This window comes from Spea bombifrons, chromosome 9 (assembly GCF_027358695.1).
Source record: "Spea bombifrons isolate aSpeBom1 chromosome 9, aSpeBom1.2.pri, whole genome shotgun sequence".
In the NCBI taxonomy this organism is placed as follows: Eukaryota; Metazoa; Chordata; class Amphibia; order Anura; family Pelobatidae; genus Spea; species Spea bombifrons.
In genome coordinates, this window is record NC_071095.1 from 33,040,243 (window position 1) to 33,061,829 (window position 21,587).

A 21,587-nucleotide genomic window follows, 5' to 3' on the forward strand; every position below is an offset into this window, starting at 1 on the left:
TTCAGAATCGTATGGCATTAGATATGATTCTGGCAGAAAGAGGCGGGGTCTGTCGAATAATTAGAGAAACTTGTTGTACTTTCATCCCAGATAATACAGGCCCCGACGGAAAAGTGACCATGGCTATTAAAAAGTTAAATTCTCTAGGAGACGAATTAAAGCGCAACTCCGGAATCGATCATCCATGGGCCGAATGGTTTTGCTGGCTCAAAGGATGGAAACAAGCTCTGGTCCAGCTGGGAATAATTTTACTGATTATTGTGATTATTGTTGCTTTTATGCTATTCTGTGTAGTCCCTTGTCTTCAACGCCTATGCGATAAAATGTTTGCAGTAGGCGAGACTATCCCGTTAATGCTTATGTACGATGACACGATGCCAAGCTTTGCATCTTCTTATGAAACACCATCTAGTTCGATAGTTCCCCCTGACAGTAATCCCCGCCCCGTGTAGGGACATATAGATCCGAGGGACATGTCCAAGACCTGAAACCGGGATTTTATCCAATAGGGATAATTTGTCGCCACTGCAGGTGAAGAGGATGCGGGATCATGTCCGGTAGGATCTGTCAGGATTAGGGACAGTCGGCCATCGTATATTCAAGGGGGGACTGTTATGGAACCATTATATATATCAGCAAGAAACGCTTATTGCTTTAATGAATATAAGCTGGCCTCGACCAATAAAGGGTTACACCTCACGCAGATACGTGAGAGACGCAAGTAGCAGTGTATTCAGTTATCTATATTTTACTAACCGCAAGCGCCATTCTGGCTATATCTTGTTGCAGGAAAGTATCTAATATTTGTTTCTAACGGTTTTCTGCCTTTCTGCCTATTTCCGCATAGTTTCAGGATTAACCAATTAATAAGCTTTACGTAACCTGACGTCCCTTTTTTTCTGGACACTATATAATCTAAAATATAAACAAAATAAAGCAGAGTGATTTTGGACCTGACCCAGAGTGTGTCGTGTGTCTTATTTTTCTCTCCGTGCACGTACATTTATATTCACATAATTTGGAGCAGTTCAACAATTGAAGAAAGGCTTTATTGGAAAGCATCCAAAACACAGCCGAGAATGGAAAGCAACAGTAAGTTTTTAACCCCTACAGAGCTGGCCGATACATAGACTCCCCACCAATAAGAAAAGAAGACATATCTAAGATACACATAGAGACACAATCAACGTAGAGAGTAAGTGTGAATTAATGTCCGGATGAATTGTGTGAATGAGGGAGAGTATGAATTAATGTGTGGGTGAATTGTGTGAATAAGTGAGAATGAATTAATGTGCGGATGAATTGTGTGAATGAGTAAGAATATGAATTAAAGAGTGGATGAGTTGTATGAATGAGTGAGAGAATAAATGATTGTGAGAATTAGTGAGTGACTGTAAACATGTTTGTGTGTATCATAGATGTGTAATTGATTTGTGGAAAGGCAAAGATGGCACAAGCAGGGTGTTTGAGCCTTGGGGACCAAGATGGCACAGGCAAGGTGTTTATGGTACAAAGATTTCACAGGCCGGGCTATTTGGGGACAAAGTTGACTCAAGGTGGGCAGTTTGGGGACAAAGTTGACTCAAGGTGGGCAGTTTGGGGACAAAGATGGCAAGTCCTATGTGTGTAATTTGGGTGCTGGTCAGCTTCTATGTGGGCAGTGTGGATACCAGGGCTGGTTTTGGGGTGTGCAACCTGTGATCTATGCCTGTAATTTAGGGGTTCTGTTTATACTTTTAACCCCTTAAGGACCAGGCTGTTTTTTTATTTTTTGTACCTTTTGGGACCAAGGCTGTTTTAACACTTTTCCGGTGCTCATATTTAGATTTTCTCCTCACCCATTTAAGTGTACCCACACAAGTTATATATTTTTTTCAGGACAAGGGCTTTCTTCAGATACTTTTTTTAATCATATCATCTAATTTTCTATTTAAAAAAAGTATATGATGAAAAAAAAACTTTTTATCACTGTTATTTGAAAAATCTTTTACTCATCCAAATAGCTACTAAAAAACTGCTAAATAGATTCTGTTTAGATTCACAGTTTAGAAATACCCAATGTTTTTATGTTTTTTTGCTTTTTTCTGCAAGTTATTGGGTGATAATAACAAGTAGCATTTTGCTATTTCAAAATCAATTTTTTCCAAATCTGGTCACTCTGCCCCATGTGCTATCTGGGGTATCTTTAAAGCCGGCCAATGCAATTTACCCCATCAACCCATATATTTTTAAAGACTAGAAACCTCAAGGTATTTCAAATGCTAATTCTTGTCAAACTTTGCTGTAGTAATTTATTTTGTGTTTCTTTTATCACAAAAATTGTGCTTCAGGTATGGATTTACAGCTCCTGGTGTATGTCGCTTTCAAACAAGACCCCAATATGTGTTCAGCAACATCTCCCGAGTACAGTGATACATGGGTTTGTCGGGTTGTTTGGGAGGTAAAATGCCACATTTGGGAAGTGCACATTTTTTTTCTTGGAACTTCGACATGTGGTCCTACTGCCCCATCTTTGAAGCCAGCTAATTCAAGTTACCCAATCAACCTATATTTTTTTGAAAACAAGATATTTCAAATGGTGGTATTTTAACCCTTTCCATGCACTAATTTTACCACCAGCCTTTGTCAAAATTTGTGGTAGTATTTAAAAAAAGAAATTATCACACAAATTGTACTTCAGGTATTAATTTACAGCTCCTGGTATATGTCACTGCCAAACAACACCCCACTATTGGTTTAGCAACATCTTTTGATTACAGTGATACGACCCATGCATGGGTTTGTTTGGTGTTTGGCACATTAGGGATTTTTCCCATTTTGGTCAGTCTGTACCTATGCCCCATCTTTGAACCCGGCCACTCCAATTTACCCCATCAAACCATTCATTTTTTTAAATGAGACACCCCTTGGGTACTTGAAATGCATTTATTTTAACTCTTACCATGTCAAGATTTTTGGGAAGGTACAGCGTTAATTTTAGCACTTCCTCATAATAATAAACTTTATTTTTTTAATTTTATTTATTTTATTCTTGTGACGGGATGCCCTGTACCCCGACTGGGTACTCCCATCAAATGTTGCTTCCTCCTGCCAGGACACCGATTAACCCCTTCAGCGCCAGACAGAACCAGCGTTGTAGAGAGAAGGGGGAGATCGCTGCTCCAGAGCCGCGTTGGCACTGTGACTAGCCGAAGCTTAGTTACACAGAGTGGCTATTGTCCTGAAAAGGACAATAAAGGATCATAGCAGCCCACCCCAAGCATCAGACAGCACTCATGTTGAGGTGAAAACAGGACAAGGGGGTAATTTACATACAATAGACACAGCAAGCCACACAAGGTTCTCCATCAAGTCATCCTTTGCACACTCATTTTGCCCTCATCCCACTCAGCCCAGTAGGGGGTCGCTATTATAGTCTGTGGGGAGGATGGTAAACATGGGTGTTTCGCTGACTTCTAGCTGAAACCTGCTGGATATCAGATCCAGGTGCAAATACTGGTCATGGAGGCCTTTATCCTGTAAGTCCTGACCCGATGAAGAGTAAAACCACACATAAACCCCTTCCCAAAAGGCAGGCGCCCCAAATCTGTATCCCAGCTCCACAGTCTTTAGAGTCTTTGGGAAACGAGACACTCCATACCAGGGCCCATAGTCTATAGGAAGGAGGTTGGCCCCTCTAGGATCTCATGGCAAGGAGGCTTCCGTGACATTTTTTTTTTTTTTTACATTTTGCTGAAACTGGATGGTTCCTCTGATGGTGACGTCACTGCATAATTATTTTTAAATGTTACATTTTTTTTAAAATATATTTTTTTATATTTTACTTATCACATTGGGATTAGAAAGCTGGGCTCCATTGACTTGAGGAGCCAGAGTTCTCAAGAGGGTCTGGAGACCTCTAGCGAACTTTCCAAACTTTGTTATTTTTAAAGGATGCGCCACCATCTTGCAAGTGGCAAAGTCTCTCGCAGTGATGGTTATGACCGCTCTCCGGAGCAGTCAAAGAGCGTCCTGGGGTGGGTGTTTGGTGTCATTGATCGTCTCCTAAACTCTTTTAACCCCTTCAATCCCAGGGGGTTTTGGTACTTCAAGTGCCAGAGCAATTTTGTCATTTTTGCGGTATGTCGGTTTAGCGATTATTCTCCTTTCCTGAGAAAAGTGTACCCATATAAACTATATATTGTTTTTTCAAGTAGAGATAGAGCTTTCTTTTGATACCATAGTTGGATGATTAGCTGAAAATTTAGAATGAGAAATTTAGTAAAAACTAGCGACAATTAGAAGAAATATTTTAAATTTTCCCTCGGAATCCTCACAAAATTAGGTAAAGTGATGGAAAATCCCCTCCAGGTTTATCAATTCAGGTGTCCCGATTTCAGAAATACCTAATTTATATAGATTTTCCATACTTTCCCAGCACCAGGGAGCATACTATAAGGTGTACATTTTTGTATAATTTTTATGCCTATGGCTTAACGGGTTTGGGGTTTGTGAACGGGGGCAGGAGGGTTATACTGGCCAGATGTTATGCTAGGGCAATAGGATGTAAGGTTTTGTAATTTTTTATGATTATCTTTTTTTATATATATATTTTTTTTTTTTTTTTTTTTTACACAAAAATGGTTAGAGGTCCTCTTAGGGACCTCCTGAACATTCCAGTGATGTCACAATGACATCACTTAGCTCACATTATTATTTTTGTATTATTTATATCATTTTGATTTTTTTTTTTTTTAAATGACTAACCGTTTTTTTTTTCTGCTTCTCTGTTTCAGGACGGGAGGGGGGGTGAGAGACATGGTTTCTCACTCCCCTCCCCGCGATCCCCCTGCACCGATCACACTGTGATCTCTATGCAGGTCCTCACAGATGTGCATAGAGATCGCAGCGTCTGTGCCTCATCGGAGGACAGGATATCCCTGGCAGTTTGAAATGTAACAGCTTTCCGGCCGGACAGATCGGACAGCAGAAATCCGGCGATGCCGGCTTCCGCTGGCAGTGGGGAGTCCAGGCTGTCAAATGACAGCCTGATCTCCCGTGCAACGGCAGGGTTGTGTCCTTGACGCTGCAAGAAGGGCTGGACATACCGGTACGTCCATAGGGGTTTCTTAAGAGGCGTTTTTTTGGACGTCCCGGAACGTCCATAGGGGATTGAAGGGGGTTAAAGTGGGCGTCCGCCACCATTCTGCCTATGGCGGACATTGACGCCCCAGGGAGGGGTCAGACATGGCCCCTGATGCCGACCTTGGTGTTGCTGAATGCCTTGACATCGAGGCATTACAGCAACACTGTTTAGGCAAAGAGAGTGACTAAGCTTGTTTAATCAAATTCATTGGCGTGGGGTCCAATTTTTAAAATATAAAATGTATTGGCAGCAGGGTCTAATATTTAAATATATTGTCAGCAGGATCTAATATTTATATATATTGTCAGCAGGGTCTATTATTTATATATATCGGCAGCAGGGTCTAATATTAAAGAACCTGCCAGTTCAGCTGTTATTTTGAAATCATATTTCAATCAAAGAGATAAGTACAGTGGGGCAAAAAAGTATTTAGTCAGCCACCAATTGTGCAAGTTCTCCCACTTACAAAGATGAGAGAGGCCTGTAATTTTCACCGTACACTTCAACTATGAGAGACAGAATGAGACAACGAAGTCCATAAATCACATTTTCTGATTTTTAAAGAATTTATTTGCAAATTATGGTGGAAAATAAGTATTTGGTCAATAACAAAAGTTCATATCAATACTTTGTTATATACCCTTTGTTGGCAATGACAAAGGTCAAATGTTTTCTGTAAGTCTTCCCAAAGTTTTCACACACTGTTGCTGGCATTTTGGACCATTCCTCCATGCAGATCTCCTCTAGAGCAGTGATGTTTTGGGGCTGTCGCTGGGCAACACGGACTATAAACTCCCTCCAAATGTTTTCTATGGGGTTGAGATCTGGAGACTGGCTAGGTCACTCCAGGACCTTGAAATGCTTCTTACGAAGCCACTCAGCCACGTTTCATCTTCAATGCCCTTGCTGATGGAAGGAGGTTTTCACTCAAAATCTCACAATACATGGCCCCATTCATTCTTTCCTTTACACGGATCAGTCGTCCTGGTCCCTTTACAGAAAAACAGCCCCAAAGCATGATGTTTCCACCCCCATGCTTCACTGTAGGTATGGTGTTCTTTGGATGCAACTCAGCATTCTTTCTCCTCCAAACACGACGAGTTGAGTTTCTACCAAAAAGTTCTACCTTGGTTTCATCTGACCATATGACATTCGCCCAATCCTCTTCTGGATCATCCAAATGCTCTCTAGCAAACTTCAGACGGGCCCGGACATGTACTGGCTTAAGCAGGGGGACACGTCTGGCATTGCATGATTTTAGTCCCTGGCGGGTAGTGTGTTACTGATGGTAGCCTTTGTTACTTTAGTCCCAGCTTTCTGCAGGTCATTCCCTAGGTCCCCCCGTGTAATTCTGGGATTTTTGCTCACCGATCTTGTGATCATTTTGACACCACGGGGTGAGATCTTGCGTGGAGCCCCAGATCGAGGGAGATTTCTTTGCACCAAGCTGCTTGGCTATTACAGATTCAGTCTTCCCAGCCTGGTGCAGGTCTACAATTTTGTTTCTGGTGTCCTTCGACAGCTCTTTGGTCTTGGCCATAGTGGGGTTTGGAGTGTGACTGTTTGAGGTTGTGGACAGGTGTCTTTTATACTGATAACAAGTTCAAACAGGTGCCATTAATACAGGTAACGAGTGGAGGACAAAGGAGACTCTTAAAGAAGAGGTTACAGGTCTGTGAGAGCCAGATATCTTGCTTGTTTGTAGGTGACCAAATACTTATTTTACCGAGGAATTTACCAATGAATTCATTAGAAATCCTACAATGTGATTTCCTGTATTCTTCCCCCCATTCTGTCTCTCATAGTTGAAGTGTACCTATGGTGAACATTACAGGCCTCTCTCATCTTTTTAAGTGGGAGAACTTGTACAATTCGTGGCTGACTAAATACTGTACATATTATGTAGTTAAAAATGCATGTCTAACGCATATATATATATATATCATATCAGGGCTCGACAAATCCCGGGCGCCAGGTCGCCATGGCGACTGAGATTTTTCTCCTGGCGCCCAGGAGTTGTCAGCCTGTCAAAGTTTGCACCGCGGTACAACAACGAACGTTGTACCTGAAGATTCCGACGATCCCGAATGGAAACGAAGCCGGAGAAGCGACGTTACGTGACGACGTTACGCGATATCATCACGTGACGACGGTACGCGATATCGTCACGTGACCTATCGCGCGGCACGCATGCGCGATCTAGTCTCTTTGAAAGAGCGTGCGCAGGACTAGAACACTCTTCAGACAGCACTGTGCAACTGCAGGGTAATTGTAAAAATGTTAAAAAATAAATAAAAGATTTTATTTCAATATATTATTTGTGCTTGTGTTTATTTAATTTACACACATCCAAATTTATGCAACTGTGCCCCATGATATGCCTTTTAACCCTCTATATGCCACTGTGCCCTATGCCTCCAGAAATGCCTTTTACCCCTATATGCCACTATGGCATATAGGGGGTTAAAAGGCATATCATGGGGCAGAGTGACATATAGGGGGATATAAGGCATTTATGGAGGCAGAGTGGCATATGGTAAGTTAAAAGTCATCCCTAGAGGCAGCATGGTATTAAGGGGGTTAAAAGGCATATCATGGGGCAGAGCGGCATATAGGGGGATATAAGGCATTTCTGGAGGCAGAGTGGCATAAAGGGGGTTAAAACACATATCTAGAGGCAGCATGTATTAAAGGGGGGTTAAAAGGCATATTATGGGGCAGAGTGGCATATAGGGGGATATAAGGCATTTCTGGAGGCAGAGTGGCCTATAGTGGGTTAAAAGTCATCCCTGGAGGCAGAGTGGCATAAAGGAGGTTCAAAGGCATATCTGGAGGCAGCGTGGCATTAATAGGCATATCATGGGGCAGAGTGGCATATAGGGGGTATAAGGCATTTCTGGAGGCAGAGTGACCTATAGAGGGTTAAAAGGCATCCCTGGAGGCAGAGTGGCATAAAGGAGGTTCAAAGGCATATCTGGAGGCAGCGTGGCATTAAGGGGTTTAATAGGCATATCATAGGGCAGAGTGGCATATAGGGGGTATAAGGCATTTCTGGAGGCAGAGTGGCATATAGAGGGTTAAAAGGCATCCCTGGAGGCAGCATGGCAGAAAGGAGGTAAAAAAAGTCATATCTGGAGGCAGAGTGGCATAAAGGAGGTTAAAAAGCATTTCTGGAGGCCCATCCAGTCTACCCAACCTCTGAGTACTTTCCTTTTGTACCTGCCCTTATCTTATATCTAGCTTGGCCTTATGCCTATCCCATGCTTGCTTAAATGCCTAAGATGACCTCAATTATATGACTAGGGGTATTCTGAAAAAAAACCTTGTCTTATAATTGAGCAAATACGGTTATTTAGTAATAACGTGTATACTAAAATGCAAATATCTTTGTTAATGGATTCAGAAAAAATGAAGCGTACAAGAAAAGCTGGGATGCCAGAGACTACAAAGCAACTGCGAATGACAAATTTCTTTGCAAACACCTCATCTTTGGAAAGTGCAGTGGAACTGGATACTGCAGAAACAAACAGCACAAGAGAAAAGGAACCAGCAGAAGAGTCCCCTTCGACAAGCCACTCTCAAAATCCTGGAAAAAGGAAATTTAAGCAAGACTGGTGCAAGGAACTCACATGGCTTAAATTTGACCAAACCACGGGTATAGCCATATGCGAGGTCTGTGCCTCCTTCCCTGGTATTGCTGACCAAACATCTAAAACTGTGAAAGGGTTTTCAGGGCCTTTTAAACTTGAGACCTTCAAAAAGCATGGAAAGTCTCTCCAGCATGAAAAATGTTTACAGGCCAAACATGCACTGTTGGCTCCAGAAGCTACACCATTGGCTGCATGCTTGAAGAAAATGGACGAAAGCATGTTCAACCATATGAAGGTTTTATTTAATGTGGCCTATTATATTGCAAAGAACAACAGGCCATACACAGACTTTGAAGGATTGTTAGAGTTGACAGGGAAATTAGGAGTTGCTGTGAGAGAGGAATATGCGAATGATAAGAGATGCAAAGAATTTATCTCACATATTGCAGCTTTAATAAGGAAAGAACTCATCTGTGAGCTAAAAGAGGCAAAATATGTTAGTTTGCTGCTAGATGGATCAACTGACAAAGCAGGAGTGGAGGAACTAATACTGTATGTCAGGTATATCAAGAACAATGGGGTCAAAGAAGTTTTTCTGTCAGTCCTACCTCTTGATATGGCTACTGCAGATGGGTACTTAGAAACTATTACTAAAGATCTGAAGATGCATGGTCTCCTAGACTGGCTTTCTTCAAGCCACCTGATTGGCATTGGTACAGATGGTGCTGCCAGCATGATTGGAGCTGAAAATGGACTGGTGCAGAAAATACGCCAAAACCTGACCCACGTAATTGGCATTCACTGTGTTGCACACAGGTTAAATTTAAGTGTGTTAAGCTCAGTTAAACAATCAAAATTCATTGATGACCTTGACTCTGTTTTAAAGAAACTGTACCAGTTTTACCAGTACTCACCCAAGAGAATGCGGCAACTGAAGCAGGTGGCTGAAAATCTTCAGAATAAAATTCTGAAATTTCAGTACTTGCATAACATAAGATGGGTGGCCAGCAAAGTCAGTGCTCTTTCTGCACTTGTCAAAGACTGGAAATGTGTGACAGTCCACCTTGAAAGTGTTGCTGCAGAAAAAGACAGTGCTTCTGCAGTTGCCCATGGTTTGTTGAGAAAACTCACGGATTTCAAATTTGTACATATGCTCAATTTTCTCCTTGACTACCTTGAAATTATTAAGAACCTCTCCCTTTTATTTCAAAGGGAAGAACTTTTCTTAAGCACAATCGAGTTGCATGTGAAAAACACGGTATCGTCATTAAAATCACTCAAAGATGCACCAAAACAGCATGAAGAGAGATTTGTGACAGGAACATCACTTAAAGGACTGTATCAAAACGTACAGTTACATGGGCTCAGCAATACTGTGACCTTATCAATCCAGCAGGAAAAAGAGAATTTGATTAAACATGCTGTTAAATACCTGGAAGAGCGATTTCTGGGTGGGAGGAGTATTGAAAGCTCCACTGCAGTGTTTGATACCTTTGCCTGGCCATCAGGAACAGCATTACAAGACTATGGTGTTGATGACATTACAGCTTTGGCTCAGCATTTTCAGAAACAACTATCGCCACCTGAAATGCATGACAAATGCATGCATACACTCCTAAATGAGTGGTATGAATTTAAGGTCCTTGGAAAAGGAAAGAAACTGAGTGAGCTTCTGGATTTGGCACTTTCCAATACTGAGAGGTTTCCAGTTTTGGGAAACTTGTTATCCATTGTGTCTGTGCTACCTGTCTCAACCACATGTTGTGAAAGAGGGTTTAGCTTAATGAACCTGATAAAAAATAAGTTCAGATCATCAATGCAAGAAGAAAGTTTAGGTGATTTGTTAATGATCAGCATGAATGGGCCATCAGTGAAAAAGTTTGATCCTGCAAAGGCTGTGGACCATTGGTACTTTAGTTCGAAAAATACAAGGCATGTTCATGGCCACAAAAAGCCAAGTGAAAAGCACTAAGATATTATATAAGATATTATATAGATATTATATATACGTGTAAATTTAAGATCTGTTATTTTTGTTGTTGAAAATAAAACTTCTAGTTTAAAAAAATCCTGGCTCCTAACTTTTTTAGCTGGCTCCTAGATTCAAAACAAATTTGTCAACCCCTGTATCATATGACAAACCCTGTAGCAGAAGGGCCATAAACTGTCACAGTTAGGGGTCTTAAGCACGGTCCTCTAGAGCTATCATACTCAGGAACATCAACTTGCAGCAAAACAGTGGTTTATTTTTAATTGCTCAATCAAAACACCCCAAATCCTCCTCTTTGGCAGCCGGGGAAGGTATGCACCATGCGCATAGACAACCAGCTGAGGTCACCAGACAGGAGGATCCAGGTCCCCTGCAACGCTGTGGGGGATCTGGATCTTAGTCTCATACTCAGACCTCTATTTGAGGTCTGATTAGAAGATGACCTCAATTATAAGACGTGGGATATTTTTTGCTCTGAGTGGCATATCAGTGACATATAGGGGGCTATAAAGCATAATCAGGGGGGCACAGTGGCATATAGGGGGGTATAAGGCATATCAGGGGACAGAGTGGCATAGGAGGTATAAGGGATATCAGGGGGCACAGTGGCATCTCTGGCATATAGGAGGTATAAGGTATATATAGGGCAGAGTAGCATATAGGAGGTATAAGGCATTTCTGGTGGCAAGCTGGGTCAGGTTGGCAAATAAAAGAAAATATAAACAAGAGGCATTTTTCTCATAGTTTTTATTAAATATGAAAAAATAGTTAACATGAATTAATATTTACTAGTAAAACTTTTTTTGGTATTTTGGCAAAAGTTAGTTTGAGAAATAATGTGTTTTGGGTTCTTGAACCTTTAAAATATAGCTTTAATTATTATGTCAGTAAAATAAGAAGGTGAATAGAGAAATGCCATTGTGATAGAGATAAAAGTGTTAATGACACATCTTAATGTAAATTATAAGTTTTTATTTTAAATAAACGAAAAAAGTACATTTTTTTTATCCGATTCAATAGATTAATCGAAAAAATAATCGGCCAACTAATTGATTATGAAAATAATCGTTAGTTGCAGCCCTACATTTGAGTGCCAGAGGTCTGGAAAAAATGTTTCTCCTGGGAGGCCAGGTTAACTGCTGTAGAGAATAACTGACAGCAACTAACCTGGAAGCACCGAGGTCCACTTTCCCATTTACATACAAGGTATGTAGTTGGCACATTAAGGGTTAAACGTGCATGGGATAGTAATAAGACTATCACCAATATACACTATATTACCAAATACATCCCAAAGTCTGTGGACACCTGACCATAACAGTGAAAATATTCCACAGAAATAAACAATCTTCCAATCCTCTGTATTAAACGATGTCTCCATGTTTGAAACGGCCAAGTAACTTCCTTATATGTGGGGGGCACCCCCCTTCCGTATCACGTTTATTGATATGTTACATGACCCGCTTTGAACTGCTGAAAACACTTGTAACCCCAGTTGAGGGATTAAGGACTGACATTTCTTTATGCTGGACTCTTATTTTGTTCCAGTTGTACTGATGTTCTGCTGCTATTTTGCGCATTTTGCCCTTTGGATGTGCACCGATCAGCCATAACATTATGACCCCTGACAGGTGAAGTAAACAACACTGTTAATCTTGTTATCATAGTTCCTGTCTGTGTGTGGGATATACCGTATTGGCTCGGATATAGGCCGCCCCCGTATATAGGCCGCACCCTAAACGTTTGGTGCTTTTTTAAAGAAAAAGTTTTTTTCTTTAAAAAAGCACCAAAAAACATGCTGCCACTCTGTCCCTCCCCCCCGAGATATGCTACCACTGTCCTCCCTCCCCGAGATATGCTACCACTGTCCTCCCTCCCCGAGATATGCTGCCACTGTCCTCCCTCCCCGAGATATGCTACCACTGTCCTCCTCTGCCCCCCCCCCCGGACTTACCGGAGCAGACTCCCGGGTGTCTTGCGAGGCCGGCGGGGGACATACGCGTATACGCGTATACAACTTCCAGTGCTGGCACATCCAGTGTCGGCACCGGAAGTTGTATTGCGTAGATGTCCCCCGCAAGACACCCAGGAGTCTGCTCCGGTAAGTCCGGGGGGGGCAGAGGTAAAACGCATCGTGCGGACGGTCCGCACGATGCGCTTAGACAACCTCCCGTGCCGGCACCCCCCCGTGGGAAGTCCTGGCAGGGGAGGCTGTCTGAGCGTATCGGGGAGTAGGATGCAGGTCCCCTGCACCGCTGCGGGGGATCTGTATCCTAACCCCGCTGCCTGCCCATCGCCCGGGACTGCATGTCCCGGGCGTCGGGCGCTAGACCGCGAATATAGGCCACACCCCCACTTTAAAGACTTAAAGTGGGGGAAAAAAGTGCGGCCTATATTCGAGCCAATACGGTATTAAACAGCAAGTGAACATTTCATTTGCAAAACTGATGTGTTAGAAGCAGGAAAATTGATTCACTTTGACCAGGGCCAAATTGTGATGGCTAGACAACTGGGTCAGAGCATCTCCAAAACTGCAGCTCTTGTTGGGCATTCCCATCTGCAGTGGTCAGTACAACAAAAGTTGTCCAAGGAAGAAAAAGTGGTGAACCAGCGACAGGGTCATGGGAGGCCAAGGCTCATTGTCACACCAACTTGTGTAGTGCATACATGGACTTGCTACCTGGTAGAGATGGTATGGCCAATTTCAGTATGTGAGGGGTTAATTCGATTGTATAGGCATGTGGCGCCAAAAGGTTTTTTTTAGATAAATTGGTCTTTTGAAGCTGGGACTCCAACCAAGGCCCTCTGCAAGGTGTGAAATTTCACAGGGAGGCGGTGCCTTTAAGTCTGCTAGCCGAGTCCTTCACCATATGCCTGTATCCCCTCATATATAATGGATTCTTTGATATGCTAAGTGACCACTAGCAGTCAGGAAAACCATTTCATATCCAACACATATCAATAATAACTCATATATTCATTATCATACCTCCTTGTGTGCATACCTAGAACGGGGAAAGCGCACCCTACAAAAAGAGTACAAACATGGCGGCGCCACTTAACCATTTTGGGAGGAATTGTGAAGTCTATGATGTTTAGTCATAAGTAGCAAGTGTGACATATCTATGGACTTCACAATTTACAGGAAATTCATAAGTGCATGAATTATGGCTGTGGCGAGCACAGGAGGGACGATAAAATGAAAATAAGTTATTTGGACTGATATGTTTCCACCACACAAGGGGGAGGTCACTTATGGTACACCTTCCCTCCGCTTATACCACCTCTGGGCCGGCTTGGAAACTCGAGATGAACTGGGAAAGAGTATAAAGTTAATGAGAAAAGATTGGTCAGTGTGCTTACTAGGGGCCAAGATCTAATTTTGAGTAAGTTGCCATCTTTCCTTGCGGGAGCCCTACGGACAGAAAAACTGTTACTTGACCATTCAGTGAGTAGTTAGGTTTTCTGTAATTTTCTCCTTTTTATTTTATCTGTTTGGTGTAAATAATCCGTTTATCATCTTTTTGTGTATGCACTGTGATTTTTTTGTTCATAATAAATATTCCTTTATTAAGTTCTGCCTTTGTCTGGTAAAGACTCACGTTACCTGAAGAGACCGTTTTATTGGTAATTTTAAATCACGTAATTATTGTGTTAAAATATACTGTGTGGGTTTTTATAGTCTAATTTGCTTGGGGTACCAAGACACCCCATTTCTAAATTGTCTTGGTGGTGGCAGCGTTATTTTGATATTTGTTATATCATTATAGTTAATTGCGGGTGGTATTAAGGGTGGATATTTGTATTTTTATCACTATTTTCGGTCTAGGGCAGACAGATGAATTTTAACCCTTTTACCACCAGAACCAAGTCACGCGCACGCTTGGAGTAGAGTGCGTTCGTGACACTCATTGATACATGTTGGAGGCGAAGGCTGGCTGTGTGGCCAAATCCAACAGACAGGACACTGTAGTTCAAATTGCTGAAAAAGTTAATGTTGGTTCTTATAGAAAGGTGTCAGAACACACAGTGCATCACAATTTGTTGTGTATGATCCCTGTCCACTGCCAGAAGTGCCTAAGTGAGCATAAGAACTGGACCACTGAGCAATGCAAGAAGGTGGCCTGGTCTGATGAATCATGTTTGCTTTTACATCATGTGGATATACAGGTGCGTGTGCGTTGCTTACCTGAAGAACATATGGCACCAGGATGAATCCATGAAGGCACCTTGCAACTCACAGGTCTTAAAGTATCTGCTGCTAACGCCTTTGTGCCAGATTCCACAGCACACCTTTAGAGATCCAGTGGAGTCCATGCAATGATGGGCAGGGCTGTTTTGGGGCAAAAGGGGGACATACAGAATATAACGCAGGGGGTTACAGCTGATGAGTGTATATTGTATGTCTTTGCCAAATGCATGTGATGCCCCACATGCATTTGGAAAGTTTTGGGGAATGTATGGGGTGGTGCAGAAAAACCTTGTTACATCACTAGAGGGGTTTCCATCCATCGCCAAAGTGCACATCGCTTATACAGCAATGAACCTTATGTTTAATCTTTTTTTAAAAAAAATTATTTAGACAGAGAGACTTCTGTTTCTCTCACTTTCAATACTAAAGCAAGCTGTTGTGACAGGCTGTCAAAGCACTTAACATAAGCTGCCAAAAGGATAACAAAACATTCCGGGGACACTTTGCAGCGCAACTACCAAATACATACTACATACTTGAAAATTAACACCCTGCACCAAAGCTCTGCTCACTCTGCCCAACCCACATAATGAGCACAATTCAGTTCCACCTACTTATTAAGGCCCAGATTATACCACCAAGCTGATCTGCAATTGCACCACCAGGACTTGCCACTGCCACTGGCTATTCCAAACCCACAGGATTTTCCTTGGCACCAACAGGGCTTGCTATTGCCAGGAACCCTTTAGGCATCTGCCCAGGCTCAACAGACTAATGTGTCATCAAAGAGCAGACTCAGGCCGGTTTACCTTAGTCCGCTTCCTTGCTTTACACACACACACACTGTGAACTCCATGAATGTTAAGATGGCATAACAAGCGAAGCAACCTTGTTGTAGGTATTTCCGGCATGCTTCTAATTCATCATTGTTTGGGATGTTGGTATAGAGCAGCGATGGCGAACCTATGGCACGTGCGCCACAACAGGCACGCAAAGCCTTCAGTTTTGGTAGGCGGCCAAACTGTCAGGGAAGGCTTTTGGGTTGTGCGGCCATGTCGAGGCGGTGCCACGTCGAGGTGGGTGCAGGGACTGTCAGGGAGCGAAGGAAAGAGAGGTGCGCCGAGCGGTCGCTCATGAAAAAGTTTTCAGCAACCATTCTGTGCCCCTTCTGTTTCCATTGGAATGTGCAACCTATGATCTATGCCTGTAATTTAGTTTTTTTTAATCTATACATTTAATGCTGAGTTTTTATGCGATTTCCAATTGATCTATACCTGCAAATCTGGGTTTGTGTGTGTGACGGAACCCTCCATCACTGGGACTACTGGAGAGGCCTAACTGCCAGCCTCCTCCCTATTGACTATGGGTCGTGGGTTTGTTAAGACTTCTGTGGCTACCCCCAGCAGTTTGTATGTCTTATTCAGTTGTTTCAGGCCTGCAGTGCGATTTCCAGGTGTTCCAGGCATATATAAGCATACAAGAACTGAGAGTTATAGAAAATGCCCAATTTGTATTATCCCATGAAATAATTTTACAGTGAACAGAGGGATCATCCTATATGCTTCTGATCAATGGCTGTGATTTCAATCATAGCTGTTTTCTGTTGAAAACTCGTTGAAGCCAATAAGAGGAAAGTTTAGATTTCAGACAAATCAATTAGTTATTTTCTACTTCCTTCATATGTCTCTCTTTACTTTTAGTGATGTTGCTAAAAGTTTAGTAATGTAAAGTTCTTGGTCCTCATGGAGAAGAGTTGGCAGACTATGCAGGACAAGTACTGTGAATTGTTAGGCTCTATTTTGTTATAGACTAATATAATTTCAATTTCAGTACAAATGCTAATGTTATTTAATAAAATCCTTTTTACTAATAGACCCTCTTTTCGTGTGTTTTTCTTCTTGGGCAGATAGGTCCGCCAAATAGTTATTATCTGCTGACACAATCTATGTTTCTATGCTTAAAAAACAATCTATATGGGCAAATTGATGCACACTGTTGTGCGTAGTAATTTTGTACCGAAAAAACTTCCTTTCCATGTTTAATATGCAGTGCTGGCAACTTGGTTTCATGCAGAAAATTGGGCACTCTGGCTCAAAAACGTTCCCCATTACTGGTTTAGAGGGATTCAACATCCATAATGGCTGGAATGGTCTCTTCAGGGTGTTCTTCTCTGTATGTCTGTTGCTCTTCTTATTTGGTCATCTGTCACTTTAGTTTCATATCCTTGAACCTCCTTCCTGGGGTCTTTTAGTCGCTTTTCTCTGTCTCCAGGGTCAGAACAACTGTGGTTGCGTTTTATGGTTTTGCTGTAGAATATACATTTTTGTGTGCTCCAGGTGGAAGCTTTTGCTGTAGAGGTAACTGGGACTGTCCGCCGGTTTGCAGTATAGAGAGGTTTGAATGGTATTGTTTCAGATACTGATGGTTGTGTCCGGGAAGCAAAGGTGGGTTTGGGAATAACTGAGTTTCAGATTAATAGTAGAATGAAGTGTGTGCAAGTTTGTATGCCATAAAAGTTCTTCTTCGCTAGCTATGCAGATGATTAGAATGTCTATAAGGTAGGATTAGGGGTTTGGGACAGATCTCTGTCAGAGTAAGGAGGTCCCCTGGTGACATCAGAATTTCAGGCATTTAAATCCTCTAAGTTTTTCCATAGGTAAAGTAGAAATTGTCTCCCAGAGGGTAAATTTGGACAGGCCCCTGGTACACAAAGGGTCAAATATACATTCTTCAAAAAATGAGAATAATAAAATAATGAAATAATAAAAACACTTACCTCTTCTCTAGTCCTACTATTCTTGCCTCGAGGCAGCTAATCAGTGGAGAAAAGCGCTCCTATTGAAACCAATTTGGGCACTGTCAACATTTGTCACAGAAGTCTTCGTGGTTCAGGGGTTGGAGTAGTGTACAAAGTACCATTCAGGGTCAAGGAACCAGGGCTGCAGAGGACTTTTAACCCTAAATATCTTGGATGCCCCTGGCCCCACCAGAGGGCTCTTTTGCACAAATATACCTCTGGTGGTGGGGCTCAGACAAGAGGGTGGTTGGGAAAGGGAGCACTTTGGGATCACCCCGAAAACAACGCTTTAGGGTTATATGGGCATTGCTGTGCTTGGTGGCCTGGTTGTGGCGCCAGGCTGTCTGGGTGGGGTATTGTTGTAGTGATGGGATTATCTCCTAATCCGAAAGAGTTTGGATAAGTTGTTTTTCACCTCAAGATGAGTTCTGTCTGATGCTTGTGGTGGGTGCTGTAATCACTTACTGTCCTTGTCAAGACAGTACATGCGCTGCATCAGCTAGATTTCGGTCAGCTACAGCACCAGCGCAGCTCCATTCCGCCAAGTCTTTCTCTACCGCTGGTTCTGTCTAGTACTGAGAGGATTAATCGCTGAAGTCTCGGGAAGGAAGCAACGTTTGGCGGGCGTACCCAGTCAGGGTACAGGAACCCCCGTCACAATTTTGTCATATATTTCCAAATTCTTTGTAGCAAGAAAATGAAAAGACGACTATGGAAAAGGCACAAAAAGGTACACTTATGAATGATATCAAATATGCATTAAACTCCAGCACTGTAGAGTGGTTTGCATTTTGCTTTCACTAGTAATTAACAAGTGCCCTACTTCTTTCTTTGTTGATTCTAATTTGCATACTTAGCATCAAATTAAATACAGATCTATGTATTTATTGCGCAGCACAGCAGAACACTAGCTACTACATTTGCTCATTAAAAGATGTGTCACGGCACAGCGTACAGAGGAGACACCGTAGTCAGGAAGGACTGGCAAAGGATGGTCCAGAGAGCCGAGGTCAAGATACCGGAGAGCAGGATAGTCGAGGAGCAAGCCGAGGTCAGGATACCAGAGATCAGGATACTCGAGGAGCAAGCCGAGGTCAGGATACCAGAGATCAGAGTAGTCGTGGAACAAGCCGAGGTCAATAACGGGAACAACAGGAAACAACAAGAACGCGTACTGGGAAGGCACTACCGAGATAGGCATGACCATCAGAAGGCAAAGTCTGAGTGTTAGAGTGTCTCTTAAATAGTCCCAGGAGTTTAGGCACTAATTAGGGATTTCCCGCCAAATATTCAAACTGCCGATAAGTCACTTCCTGCGCAGCCATCTTGTGTGTGGCGTTCACGTAATCTCCCAATTATAAGTCGATGTAGTATCCGCTGGCGCCACTAGGTGGCGTGAAGAAGAACGTGTCCGGACACCAGAGCCGGACCTGTGCTCCGGCTGAAGCTGCTGGGAACGCGGCGTGGATGAGGTAAGTCCTCCTTCAAGCTGCAGCGGCTGCCTCCGCTTTGCAGAAGCGGGGGGTCTCCCCCTTCTCCGTGGCGGCTGCGTCTGCTGTGCAGAAGCGGGGGGTCTCCCCCTTCTCCGCGGCGGCTGCGTCTGCTGTACAAAAGCGGGGGATCTCCCTCTTCCTCGCGGCAGCTGCGGCTGCCGGACCGAAGCGGGGAGTCTCCCCTACCTCGCGGCGGTTGCCGTTGCCGGCCGGGGGACCCGGAGGATCTCCCTGCCGGTAGCGTGACAGTACCCCTCCTCAAAGGGGCGACCTCAGGGCGACCCCTGCCCGAACAACGCTGCCCTCTAGCATGGAATGCACGCACGAGATGAGGGGCATGGAAACGAGCTTCAGGAACCCAGGAACAATCCTCTGTGCTCCGGCTGAAGCTGCTGGGAACGCGGCGTGGATGAGGTAAGTCCTCCTTCAAGCTGCAGCGGCTGCCTCCGCTTTGCAGAAGCGGGGGGTCTCCCCCTTCTCCGCGGCGGCTGCGTCTGCTGTGCAGAAGCGGGGAGTCTCCCCCTTCTCCGCGGCGGCTGCGTCTGCTGTACAAAAGCGGGGGATCTCCCTCTTCCTCGCGGCAGCTGCGGCTGCCGGACCGAAGCGGGGAGTCTCCCCTACCTCGCGGCGGTTGCCGTTGCCGGCCGGGGGACCCGGAGGATCTCCCTGCCGGTAGCGTGACAGTACCCCTCCTCAAAGGGGCGACCTCAGGGCGACCCCTGCCCGAACAACGCTGCCCTCTAGCATGGAATGCACGCACGAGATGAGGGGCATGGAAACGAGCTTCAGGAACCCAGGAACGATCCTCTGGACCGAGTCCCCTCCAATGAACAAGATACTGGAGACTCCCTTGTTGTCTGCGACAGTCCAGGATGGCTTGAGGAATACGCCCCGAAGTCTCTGCGGCAGAGGGTCTAGTAGAAAAACGGTTCAATAGCGAGACGTGAAAGACTCGAGGGATACGGAGTGTCCTTGGCAGAGAAAGTTCATAGGCGACATGATTCACCCGACGGACAATCGAAAAGGGGACCGCAGGTATCTCGTAGACAAACAAACGCGGTCCCCAGGAGAATACGCAGGAGTACCGGAACGCCTCTTGTTGGCTTGGAGTTCCTGTCGTCTACCAGCCAGTTCCAGGGCCCTTTGCACTGAAGCCCAGGTGGACTGGATATTAGTCAGCCGTTCCTCCAGTGCTGGATCAGGAGAATTCGGAAAGGCTCCAGGGAAGGGTTGCGGATGAAGACCGTAAACACATTAGAAGGCGGACTCTCCTGTAGACTCTTGTACCGCATTGTTCCGAGCAAACTCTGCCAAAGGTAGCAGTTCAACCCAATCGTCCTGATGTTGGTTGAGGAAGATGCGCAGATATTGTTCAAGGTGCTGGTTAGCCCTCTCTGCAGCACCGTTAGACTGTGGGTGATAGGCCGATGAAAACGCTAATGTAACATCCAATGCTCTCGTGAACTCGCGCCAGAAACGTGCAAGAAATTGTGTGCCACGGTCGGAGACGATCTCGGTGGGAACTCCATGAAGACGGACAATCTCCCACAAGAATATGTCCGCCAATACCGATGCCATGGGAAGTCTCCTCAAAGGTGGGCCATCTTTGAAAAATGATCAATGATCATCAGAATCACGATATGCCCCTTAGAGTTGGGCAAGTCCACAATAAAGTCCATGGCAATGTGGGTCCAGGGCCTTGAAGGCCGAGGCAATGGGTGAAGCAACCCAGCAGGGTGCCTCCTGGAGGACTTATTGGCAGCGCACTTGAGACAGGAGCGGACGAACAGGGCAGTATCCTTAGTCCATTCTGGCCACCAAAATGTCCTAGAAACGAGATCCTTGGTGCGTGCTAACCCTGGGTGGCCTGCAGTTCTGGACCCATGGGACAGGCGAAGCATGCGGGTACGGAGGTGTGCGGGAACAAACAGTGTCTCAGCCGGCAAGGAGGCTGGAGCTCGGGCTTGTAAACCAGAGATCCGGTCAAGTAAGGGAGTTTGGCAACGAGTATGTAGTGCAGCGAGGACCTTGGTAGCAGGTATAATGGGCTCGGGCGCACGACCCTCCTCCTCGGGGAGCACATGCATTCGGGAGAGAGCGTCCGCCTTGACGTTCTTGGAGCCCGGACAATAAGTCAATACAAATGAAAAACGGGAGAGAAACAAGGCCCATCTGGCTTGTCGAGGGTTCAGGCACTTGGCAGTCTCTATATACTGTAGATTCTTGTGATCTGTCAGAATCAGCGTGGGAATAGGAACGCCCTCCAGAAGATGACGCCATTCCTCTAGCGCAAGGATGACAGCCAGCAGTTCCTTGTTCCCAACATCATAGTTCCTTTCTGCCGGGGAGAATCTCCTGGAGAAGTACCCGCAAGGATGGAGAGGACCACTGTAGGAGGCC

The 21,587-nt window shown here is 44.3% G+C and overlaps 1 protein-coding gene across 2 annotated transcripts in view; it reads right to left on the reverse strand.

Annotated features, from left to right (window-relative positions):
* Window positions 1–21,587, reverse strand: part of TMEM121 (transmembrane protein 121) — a 61,809-nt gene that overhangs the window by 35,534 nt on the left and 4,688 nt on the right. Inside the window, exon 2 of one of the 2 annotated variants that reach the window (XM_053474874.1) lies at window positions 14,895–15,038. The exons of the other annotated variant lie outside the window; for it this stretch is intronic. The gene's annotated coding sequence lies outside the window, so the exon portion shown is untranslated. The remainder of the gene's footprint in view (window positions 1–14,894; window positions 15,039–21,587) is intronic. 2 annotated transcript variants of the gene reach the window in all.